Genomic DNA, 10,029 nt, shown 5'->3' with positions numbered 1-10,029 from the left:
TGGTGGACACACCAAAAGAAAGTGAAGGCAATAAGGCAACGGAGGATAATCCCCTCGAGAAGCAATCTAAGCACCGACGTCATCGGCGCCACTCTAAGCCCCGCCATAGCAAAAGTAGTGATACCGGCACAAGACTCAATAACGCTGTGAATAGTGCCGAAGACTAAGACAATCCCCTCCAGCCAGGCTCCGAGTGGGAGGATGGGCAAGCTAGCCCTAAGGAATAGGCGACCAATGGAGAATCAGAGGATGACAATTACATGCCTATCTCCGAAGATGGGGCGAGCCTCGGCGACGAAGAATTCATCATGCCTGAGTATCCCGTCGAGCAGGAGCGCTTCAAGCACCGGCTTATAGCCACATCAAAAAGCCTGCAGAAAAAGCAACCGCAGCTTCAAGCTGATCAAGATCTGCCAGCAGATAGATGGACCGAGGTCCTGGCAGCCAAGGAATACAGACTCAAGCGCCCAACCAAAAATTACCCAAAGCGCGGGTTGCTAACCCAACTCGAGGAGGAAGCGCTAAAGCCTACACTATCAGCGTATGACGCGGCTGACCGGCTACCTCGTGGCCGAGACAAAGCGGCATATCAGCCCGAAGTCCAGCCCGCACCCCATCGCCAGTCAAACAAAAACACCAAGGCCCAGGGCAACACCCAGGACCTGCGAGACGTATTGGAAAACAAAGCAGGACATACAAGATCGATTTAATGATCAGGGGGGCGTGCCCCAACGCGTGACGGCGACCGTCATGCCGGATATACTAAAAGCAAGTCCGGTCGGGCCGAATACAGCAGACAAGACTCATATGAGTTGCGTCGCGACATAGCCCGGTACATAGGCGCCGCACACCCCCTATGCTTCACTGACGAAGTAGTGGATCATGAATTCCCAGAATAATTCAAACACATGAGCATTGAATCATATGATGGTACAACAGTCCCCGCATTATGGATTGAAGATTTCCTCCTCCACATCCACATGGCCCGCGATAACAATCTACATGCCATCAAGTACCTTCCACTAAAACTCAAAGGGCCGGCTCGACATTGGCTGAATAGCCTGCCGGCAAACTCCATTGGCAGTTGGGAGAATTTGGAAGACGCATTCCTTGACAACTTCCAGGGCACCTATGTGCGACCACCGAATGCTGATGACTTGAGTCACACAACCCAACAGCCAGGGGAATCAGCCAGGAATTTCTGAACTTGGTTCCTAACCAAAAAGAACCAAATTGTTGACTGTCCGGATGCCGAGGCCTTAGCGGCATTTAAGCATAACATCCACGACGAGTGGCTCGCCCGACACCTCGGCCAAGAGAAGCCAAAGTCCATGGCAGCCCTCACGACACTCATGACCCGCTTTTGTGCGAGCGAGGACAGTTGGCTGGCTCACAGCAACAACACATCAAGAATCCTGGCAATTTAGACACCAAAGATAGAAACGGCAGGCCACATCACAACAGAAACAAGCGCCGCAACAACGGCGACAACGCCGAAGACACGGCAGTCAATGCCGGATTCAGTGGCTCTAAATCCGGTCAGCGGAAAAAGCCGTTCAAAAGAAACAATCTAGGCCCGTCCAGTTTGGACCGCATATTCGATCACTCATGTCAAATTCACGGCACCTCGACAAACCAGCCAACCACACCAACAGAGAATGCTGGGTGTTCAAACAGGCTGGAAAGTTGAATGCCGAAAACAAGGAAAATGGGCTGCATAGCGACGAGGAGGAGGAGCCCCGGCCGCCGAACACACGAGGACAAAAGAAATTTCCTCCTCAAGTGAAAATGGTGAACATGATATACGCAACTCATATTCCCAAGCGGGAACGGAAGCATGCACTAAGGGACGTCTATGCGATAGAGCCAGTCGCCCCAAAGTTCAACCCATGGTCTTCTTGTCCGATCACATTCGATCGTAGGGACCACCCTACCAGTATCCGTCATGGCGGTTTTGTCGCATTGGTCCTTGACCCCATCATTAACTGATTTCACCTCACTCGAGTCCTTATGGACGATTGCAGCAGCCTGAACCTGCTCTATCAGGATACAATGCGCAAAATGGGTATCAACCCCTCGAGGATCAAACCCACAAAAACCACCTTTAAAGGTGTCACACCAGGTGTAGAGGCCTGTTGCACAGGCTCAATCATACTGGAAGTGGTCTTCGGATCTCCGGACAACTTCCGAAGCGAGGAGTTAATCTTCGATATCGTCCCCTTCCACAGTGGCTATCACGCACTGCTCAGACGAACCGCATTTGCCAGATTCAATGCGGTACCACATTATGCATACCTCAAGCTCAAAATGCCAGGACCTTGCGGGGTTATAACAGTTAATGGAAACACAGAACGCTCGCTCCATACGGAGGAGCACACTGCGGCCCTCGTAGCAGAAGTGCAAAGCAGCCTTCTGAGACAAACCGCCAATTTGGAGATAAAGCCCCTGGACACCTTCAAGCGAGTCCGGAGTACCCCGCAACAGGATCGCTCGGCATGTTCAGAGCACGCCTAGCAATTCTGCCTCCGTCCTAGTCCCAGTCAAGCGTTGAAATTTGCGCCACGCGTGCATAATTATGCACTCAAAATAACATGGGCATAGGCGGAGGCATGGCTATGGTACGACCCACAATGCGGCTCAACTGCCTCAGGACTCGTATATCTCTAACATTTTCTTCCTTTCAGGACCCTATTCTCTAAAGGCCCTCTTCGATCGCCTGATTATCGGACCCGTCACGGGAAGGAAACACCAAGGAAGCAAGAAGATCTCACGTCCAAGGGAATCCCTAGGTGGTCTCTGATAACGATCGCTATACATGTTTTACATACCCACACGCAGCTTGCCCTTGGATAGGACATGTCAAATAGTCCTGTTTTTGCATATTTGCACTACTTACATATGCTTCAACCTATCATTTAAATAACAATGTAAAGTGTTAGCTCATTATTGCATTACTTCATCCTTTTTCCATGTCTGCTTATTTACGACAAATTGCACCCGTACATTCTGATACGTCCAGTGCGCCAGGGGCTTCAGTGTACCCCATAACACGACAAGAAAAGTCCGAACACTTTTGATAGTGCGGCACCCCGAACTTATAGCACTATATGCATCAGCTCCGAATCATGTCTTGGGTCAATTGTTGGGTTTGCCTGGCTCCCACGTTTTGGTACCTTACGTTGCGCTATATCGGCTAAGGTAACACTGGGAGAACTACTGCGATTGTGTCCCGGTTCTTCCGGACAAGCACCTCAGTAGAGAAAGCCGAAAACTGACTGTCATGATATGGAGAGAGCTGGTCGTTGTTCGAGAGGTCTCAAATCCTTAAAGATTTTTTCCTCTTCGGGCGAGGAGTCGGCCTTGTCCGATTTAGGCGTATATAGCGCCCCAAGTTCGGCCTTCCGAATACTAGGGGCTTCGCCAAAATTTAGAATTATAGACTTCTATGGCCAAGTGAGAGTGATAAAGCTGTATAGTCCGATTGCCTTGTTCACTGCGCTAAACACCTCCTCAAAGGACCAAAATATTTTGGATAAAGAGTGTTTAAGATCTATCACGAACACCTTAGTACTAGTTACATGGGGGCAGAAGCCGACGACTAGCCAACTCTCAGATTTTATAAACGGTCGCACAAAAGGTAATATTTTAAATCAACAAGCGTTATATAACGCACATGAACTCGTTTTCATATTACAGGATCACATGAGTTCATTCATTCAAATATTACATCCTTAGCACATTCCTCCGCCACAAGGCGGGCACCCTTCAGGACATTGTCGTAGTACTTTTCGGGGTGGCGATGCTCCTTGCCCTCCGGTGGCCCCTCCTTCACCAGCCTTTCGGCGTACATCTTCGCCCAGTGCACTGTCGCACGGGCAAAGGCCCTGCGCGCACCTTCAATGCAGACGGACCGCTTTATGACTTCAAGCCGTGGGCAGGCATTCACAAGCCGCTTTACAAGGTCGAAGTAGCTGCCAGGCAGGGGCTCGCTAGGCCACATCCGAACTATGAGACCCTTCATGGCCAGTTCGGCAGCCTTGTGAAGCTCGACCAATTGCTTCAGCTGGTCGCTCAATGGCACCGGATGTTCGGTCCCAGTATATTGGGACCAGACCAACTTCTCCGTCGAGCTCCCCTCCTCGGCCTGGTTGAACTCCACGGCATCTGATACGCTGCTGGGTAGATCTGCGAACGCTCCTGGAGAGCTTCGAATTCGGGTAAGTAAAAGGAAAGTTTCCTTCACATGCTTGCTTTGCATAATGAATGCCTTACCCGCCGCTATCTTCTTGACCGCCTGAATCTCCTGGAGGGCCTTTTGGGCTTCGTCCTTGGCATTTTATGCATTCTCGAGGGCCTTCGCAAGCTCGGACCCCTGCGTCTTAGAGTCACGCTCCAAGGACTCATATTTCTTGACAAAATCCTAGAGCTCTTGCTGAACCTCGCCGACTCGGGCCTCTTGCTTCTCGCGCTCGATGCGCTCCTTGGCCGCTTTGTCTTTAGCCTCGAACGACGCCTTCTTCGGGGCCGCTACTTCGGTCGTGGCCCCTAGCAAAATTCATGATGATCCTATGATCTAACAACCACCTTTTTTATCAATATACAGACGGGGTACCACTTACCTTTGTTCTCTTTGAGCTGCCTCTTGGTAAGGCCGAGCTCTTCCTCGGTCCGCTCAAGGTCCCGCTTAAGTCCGGAGACCTCCGCAGTACGAGCGGCAGCGGCCAGTAGCAAAGCCTGTTTATTCACATAGACATATTCTGATCAGACTCATGTTATTATTATTTGATCCTCTATTCGGCCTTTCTTTGCGAACACCAAATAGAGTATCAGGGGCTACTGTCTATGATGTAACATTTTTCTATAATTTGATTACTTACCTCAAAGCCTGTTAGGTGCTCTTCGTCAATGGAAGCGCCGCGAAGCGCTTCCAGCAAGTTTTCCGATGCCTTTAGATGGAAAAAGGCCATCGGCACAGACGTTTCACCCCCCTTCGTGAGGATTCGCCTGAAAGAATCCGGAACCACTAGAGGTTCCAGCGCAGTATCCGGCTGGGGACCGAACTTGCCGCGGCCCCCGTCGTTAGAGCCCATGGGAGTCTTGCCCCCCCATGCGCCCAACATCTGGGATGTCGCCTTGGGGCGCCTCCAGAACTACCTCCCCTTGGTTCAGTGCCCTTTGAGACAACACGTCGCTGTCGTCCGTAGGCTGGGGGGAGGTTGTGGTCGGGAGTGAATCGTTGTTCATCGCTGACTGGCCCAAAGACTCACCCGATGAGGATACGTCGATATGGGCTTTGGAGGGATTGCATGATCATGTTTGGCATGATAAAGAAGCAATAAAACAAAACATACCAGAACTACTATGGTATCTGGATACTTACGACTTCGCCAGGGGCTTGTCCCTGGGCAACCACTCCTCGTCGCTGTAAGCGGCTGTTGTGGAGTACTCCGGAAGGAGGGTCCTTCCCTTCTTGGGCCCTTCGGCTTCCCCAGATGGGGCGGCCTTCCTTTTCTTATCTCCCCCGGTTGGGGGGGGGGGACTTTCCTCTTCCTTGTTTTCGTGGGAGGAGTGCGCCTCGAAGTTATCGGACAATGAGTCTGATACAACCTTGCACCGGAGACCTTTACTAGTCCCCGCGGCCTTCTTCTTGGCCTTCTTCTCCGGTGCCTCATAGGGCGCCGGAACCAGCATCTCCGTTAAGAGAGCCCCTGCTGGGTCTTCGGGCAGTGGGGTCGGACAATCGATCCGCTCCGCTGTCGCTACCCATTCCTGTTAAAGTGGCGTGGAGGCTCAGATCCCTCACATGATTATACTGGGGAAAGGAACATCTTATGAGATATAAAGAGCTTACCGGATTGGCAGGGCGCTTTGCGCTAAGTCCGCGATCCTTGGTAAGGGTGAAAGTGCGTTATATCAACTAGAGGGGGGTGAATAGCCGATTTTTATGAATTCTTCACTAAGGAATTTGCGGGTGAGGAAATTCCTTAGCGAAGAACTACTTGCAGCGGAATAAGTATTCAAAAGTAAACATAACAGAACACAAGCATAATCATCATGATGAAATGAAGACAAGCACAGAGTACAGAAAGTGTAAGCACGAGATAACACAGGATGAAGACAAACAACCTGAAGAAATTAAGCTGAGGAAATTGAGAACGTCTTCAGTCAAAGTCTTCAAACACATATATGAGGAAATGAAAGAGTTGAGGAGATAGAACTCGTAAGCTTGGTTAAGACAATGATTTGGTAGACCAGTTCCAACAGCTGTCTCAGTTGTACATCTGGTTGGAGCGGCTACGTATTTAAACCTGAGAACACACAGTCCTCACCGTATTCTCCTTGAGATAAGTTCACACAGACCTCGCCCAATCACTCGTGGTAAGTCTTCAGGTGACTTCAGAACCTTCACAAACTCGGTCACTCGGCGATCCACAATTCCTCTTGGATGCCCTAGACCATGACACCTAACCGTCTGGAAGAAGCACAATCTTCAAAGGTAACAAGTGTCGGATCCACGCAGGATCAATCTCTTCAGTGATGCTCAATCACTTTGGGTTTGTAGGTGTTCGGGTTTGGGTTTTCATCACTTGATGATTTTCACTCAAAGTCTTCGGAGGATGGGATGCTCTCAAATGACAAGTGTCAGTTTCTCTCGGAGCAGTCGACCAGCTAGTGGTTGTAGGGGGCGGCTATTTATAGCCTAGGGAGCAGCCCGACATGATAAGACATAAATGCCCTTCAATGATATGACTGTTAGGTGGGTAGATATTTTGGCACAGCTGGCGCATAGCACAGCAACGGTCGGAATTTTGAGTAGCAAAATCTTCAGGGCTGTCATGTTCCTCATTGTGTAGGCAATCCGCACTGGCGAATTCCTAACTCCTCAGTCAGGACAAATTCCTCAGAGACCAGAAGAACTTCGTCTCTGTCACTGAACAATATGACTGAACTGTATGAGATTTCCAATGGATTCACTCGAAGGGATTGGTAGGTGTAGGATTTTGAGTTGAGCATCACATGGAAATTTTTCCTTAGTATTTCCTCAACCCCCTTTAACAGTACGGTGTTTCCTATGACTCAAGAAAGAGAAAATGAAACTACGAAAAAAAAGTCTTCACGCTTCATGTTCCTCAAATGAATACCAAGTCTTCAAGGTCACACCAATTTCTTCACTTTCAAAGTCTTCAAAAAGTCTTTAGAAATCCAAAGTCTTTAGTCGAAGAACTTCATTTTTAGGGGTCGACTTTCTCTGTAAATATCACACTCCTCATAGACTTATAGACCTGTGTACACTCATAAACACATTAGTCCCTTAACCTATAAGTCTTCAATACACCAAAATCACTAAGGCTGGATGCACTTACAATCTCCCCCTTTTTGGTGATTGATGACAATATAGGTTAAGTTTTCAACGGGGATAAACATATGAAGTGTAAATACTGATATTGAGGAATTGTATTGCAAGATATAGAAGAACTCCCCCCGAAGATGTGCATAGTGAGGAATTTGCTTTTGAAGCAATGCACACTTGAAGACCTGAATCATGGAGATCTCCCCCTATATCTTGTAATTCATATACGCATTTACATATAATAATGAAGAATTTGAAATGCATGATGGAATATGGTGACTGATGTAATTCAGCATGCGTGCATTAACATATATGAGGAATAAGCATGCAGAAAGACACATCAAAGTATCAGAGCACCATCGGGTTTAAGTTTAAAATTGATCCAATAAATTTTCAGAAGAGCGAGAGTTGTAACTTAGCAAAAAAATGCCCATATCGACAGACCCGCTTGAAGACTAACTCAAAATTCTTCCCTTTGTCATCAAATGACCAAAAGGATCGAAAATGAGGACTAACGCCCCTGGAGAATATCAAGTTGATGAAGGAGCGCCAACGTTGTTGGGGTCGATTGTCGTTGAAGGGCCTGCCGCAGTGTCGTCCAAGTCTTCATGCTCATCGGTGTCGCGTGATGAAGAATATGAGCTGGACACCAAAGAAGGAACCTTGACCTTCTTGAATTTCTTCGGTGGAGGTGCAAACCAGTCAAAATCTTCCTTGAGACCCATTTTCTTCAGATCTTCTGCACTATAGACATGGGACAGAATAGCCCACGTGCGACCGAAAACCTCATGAAGGTAGTAATGGTTTTTCTTCACTGCATTGTGTGTAGCAGTCATGTTGTGAAGAAATGAACCAAACTAACGCTTAATTGATTTATGGTTTCCATCCACCTTCTGGTGAAGACTAAGCAGAAGCTCACGTCGGTCATCACACGAGGAGCAGTGGCTTGAGGAGTAGACTTGGGTGCATTGGCAGCAGAGTCATGTGTGGCAGAGTCACCATTGGTGGAATAAGATGGAGCTTCATGAAACTGACCATCCAATGGACGAATGCCTTCATCAATGACAGCAGGAGCCTTGCCCTTTTCATCAGTTGAAGTAAAAGCCTGCTTGAGGACTTCAATCGGGGGCAGATAGCTAAGGTGATTCTGAAAATCAGCCTTGTAGTTGAGTAAAGACCTTGTCCTGAGGAATCTCATAATCCAAGGTGCATAAGGCTTCAGCTCAAAAAGAGAAAGTGCAGCATTTGCCAGAGTCCTCATGAAGAAATCGTGATAGCTGATAGGAATGCTATGAATGATGTTGAATAGTAGATTCTTCATGATGTCAACTATTTCCTCATCAGATGAGTCATGGCCTTTGATGGGACTCATTATCCTCATCAGAATGCGATAGACGGTTCTGGGCACATATCCTTCATGAGGAATTTGTTCCGTGGGGCTTGACCGGGCTTCAAAGGCTTCATTAACACTTGCATGTAATGAGCTGTGAGTTCTGGTTCGTGATATAGGCAGCGAGCTCCTTCACTTGGTGGACTGATGGGCAGGGCGTGAAGCAATTCAGAGGCCAATGCCTTATAATGAGTGTTGTCGGTCATCTAGTCCAAGACCCAGGTGTTGTTATCATCAGGATCACCTATGATATGCAATGTAGCGTAGAACTGAAGAATAAGCTCTTCATTCCAATCAACTATGTTAGAGCAAAAGTTGAGGAGGCCGGCGTCATGAAGAACACTGAGCACAGGAGAGAAGCAAGGTAATGATTCCATGTCCACATGAGGAATATGCTTGTGGTAGAAGATTTTGACTTTATTGAAAAGTAGTGAAGAGTAGAAGTTGGCCTGGCTTGCAGTCCAGAAACGCTTCCTCCTTAGACGAGCAGAGTCATAAGGATTGTAGTCAGTGAAGAACACGTGCTCACCGAAGAAATCATCAGCCTTGAATTTCTGCTTCTTCGAGAAGGGATCCTTTGGCTTAGGGTGAGGAGTGTCAGTCAATTGCATCACAACCTCCGGGATCTCGATCTCAGGCTCCACAAGCTGAGGAATTTCAGGTGCTGCTTCAGCGGCAGCCTGGGACTACAATTGTTCATTTACATGATCTGCAACACTAGTGGCTGGTATTTCTTCATGGACAGACGGTGTGGCATGTGGTTCATCAGATCCCATGTGTACAGTAATTTTTGGGGACTGAGGAATTTGTTGCAACGGTGTGAAGAGTGGAGAGTTGGGGTGCTGACTTTCCCAAAATTCATCACTTAGCACGGGTGTGGTATAGCCAATGTCCACATCTTCATCTTCTAGTTATTCAACGCCAGCCTCTTCAACAGTAAACTAAGGCATATGCGAGGAGATAACTGGTGTTGAAGGGATTGTATCCACTTCAATTTCTTCATCCATCTTCTCTGACGAAGCAGCAGAGGGATTCTCTTCATCGGATTCACTTGGAATCACATATTCTTCATCAAAAGGAACAAGGTCCTTTGATGACATGGTTGAGATAGGAACAACATCAATTGGGTTTGCAAACGAGTTTATCAGTGGCATCATCTTCTTTGGGGCTGAAGAATCTGATGAAGTTGGTGCCTTCCTTTTCTTCACTGCTGCATGCTCTGCGGCCTTAGTCTTCTTCACATCTGATGCAGATGAAAGGATCGGAGTTGGTGTAGGCGCAAGAGGAG

Source organism: Triticum dicoccoides, chromosome 7A, assembly GCF_002162155.2.
Source record: "Triticum dicoccoides isolate Atlit2015 ecotype Zavitan chromosome 7A, WEW_v2.0, whole genome shotgun sequence".
NCBI classification, from domain to species: Eukaryota; Viridiplantae; Streptophyta; class Magnoliopsida; order Poales; family Poaceae; genus Triticum; species Triticum dicoccoides.
Note: the sequence above shows the minus strand (reverse complement) of the source record.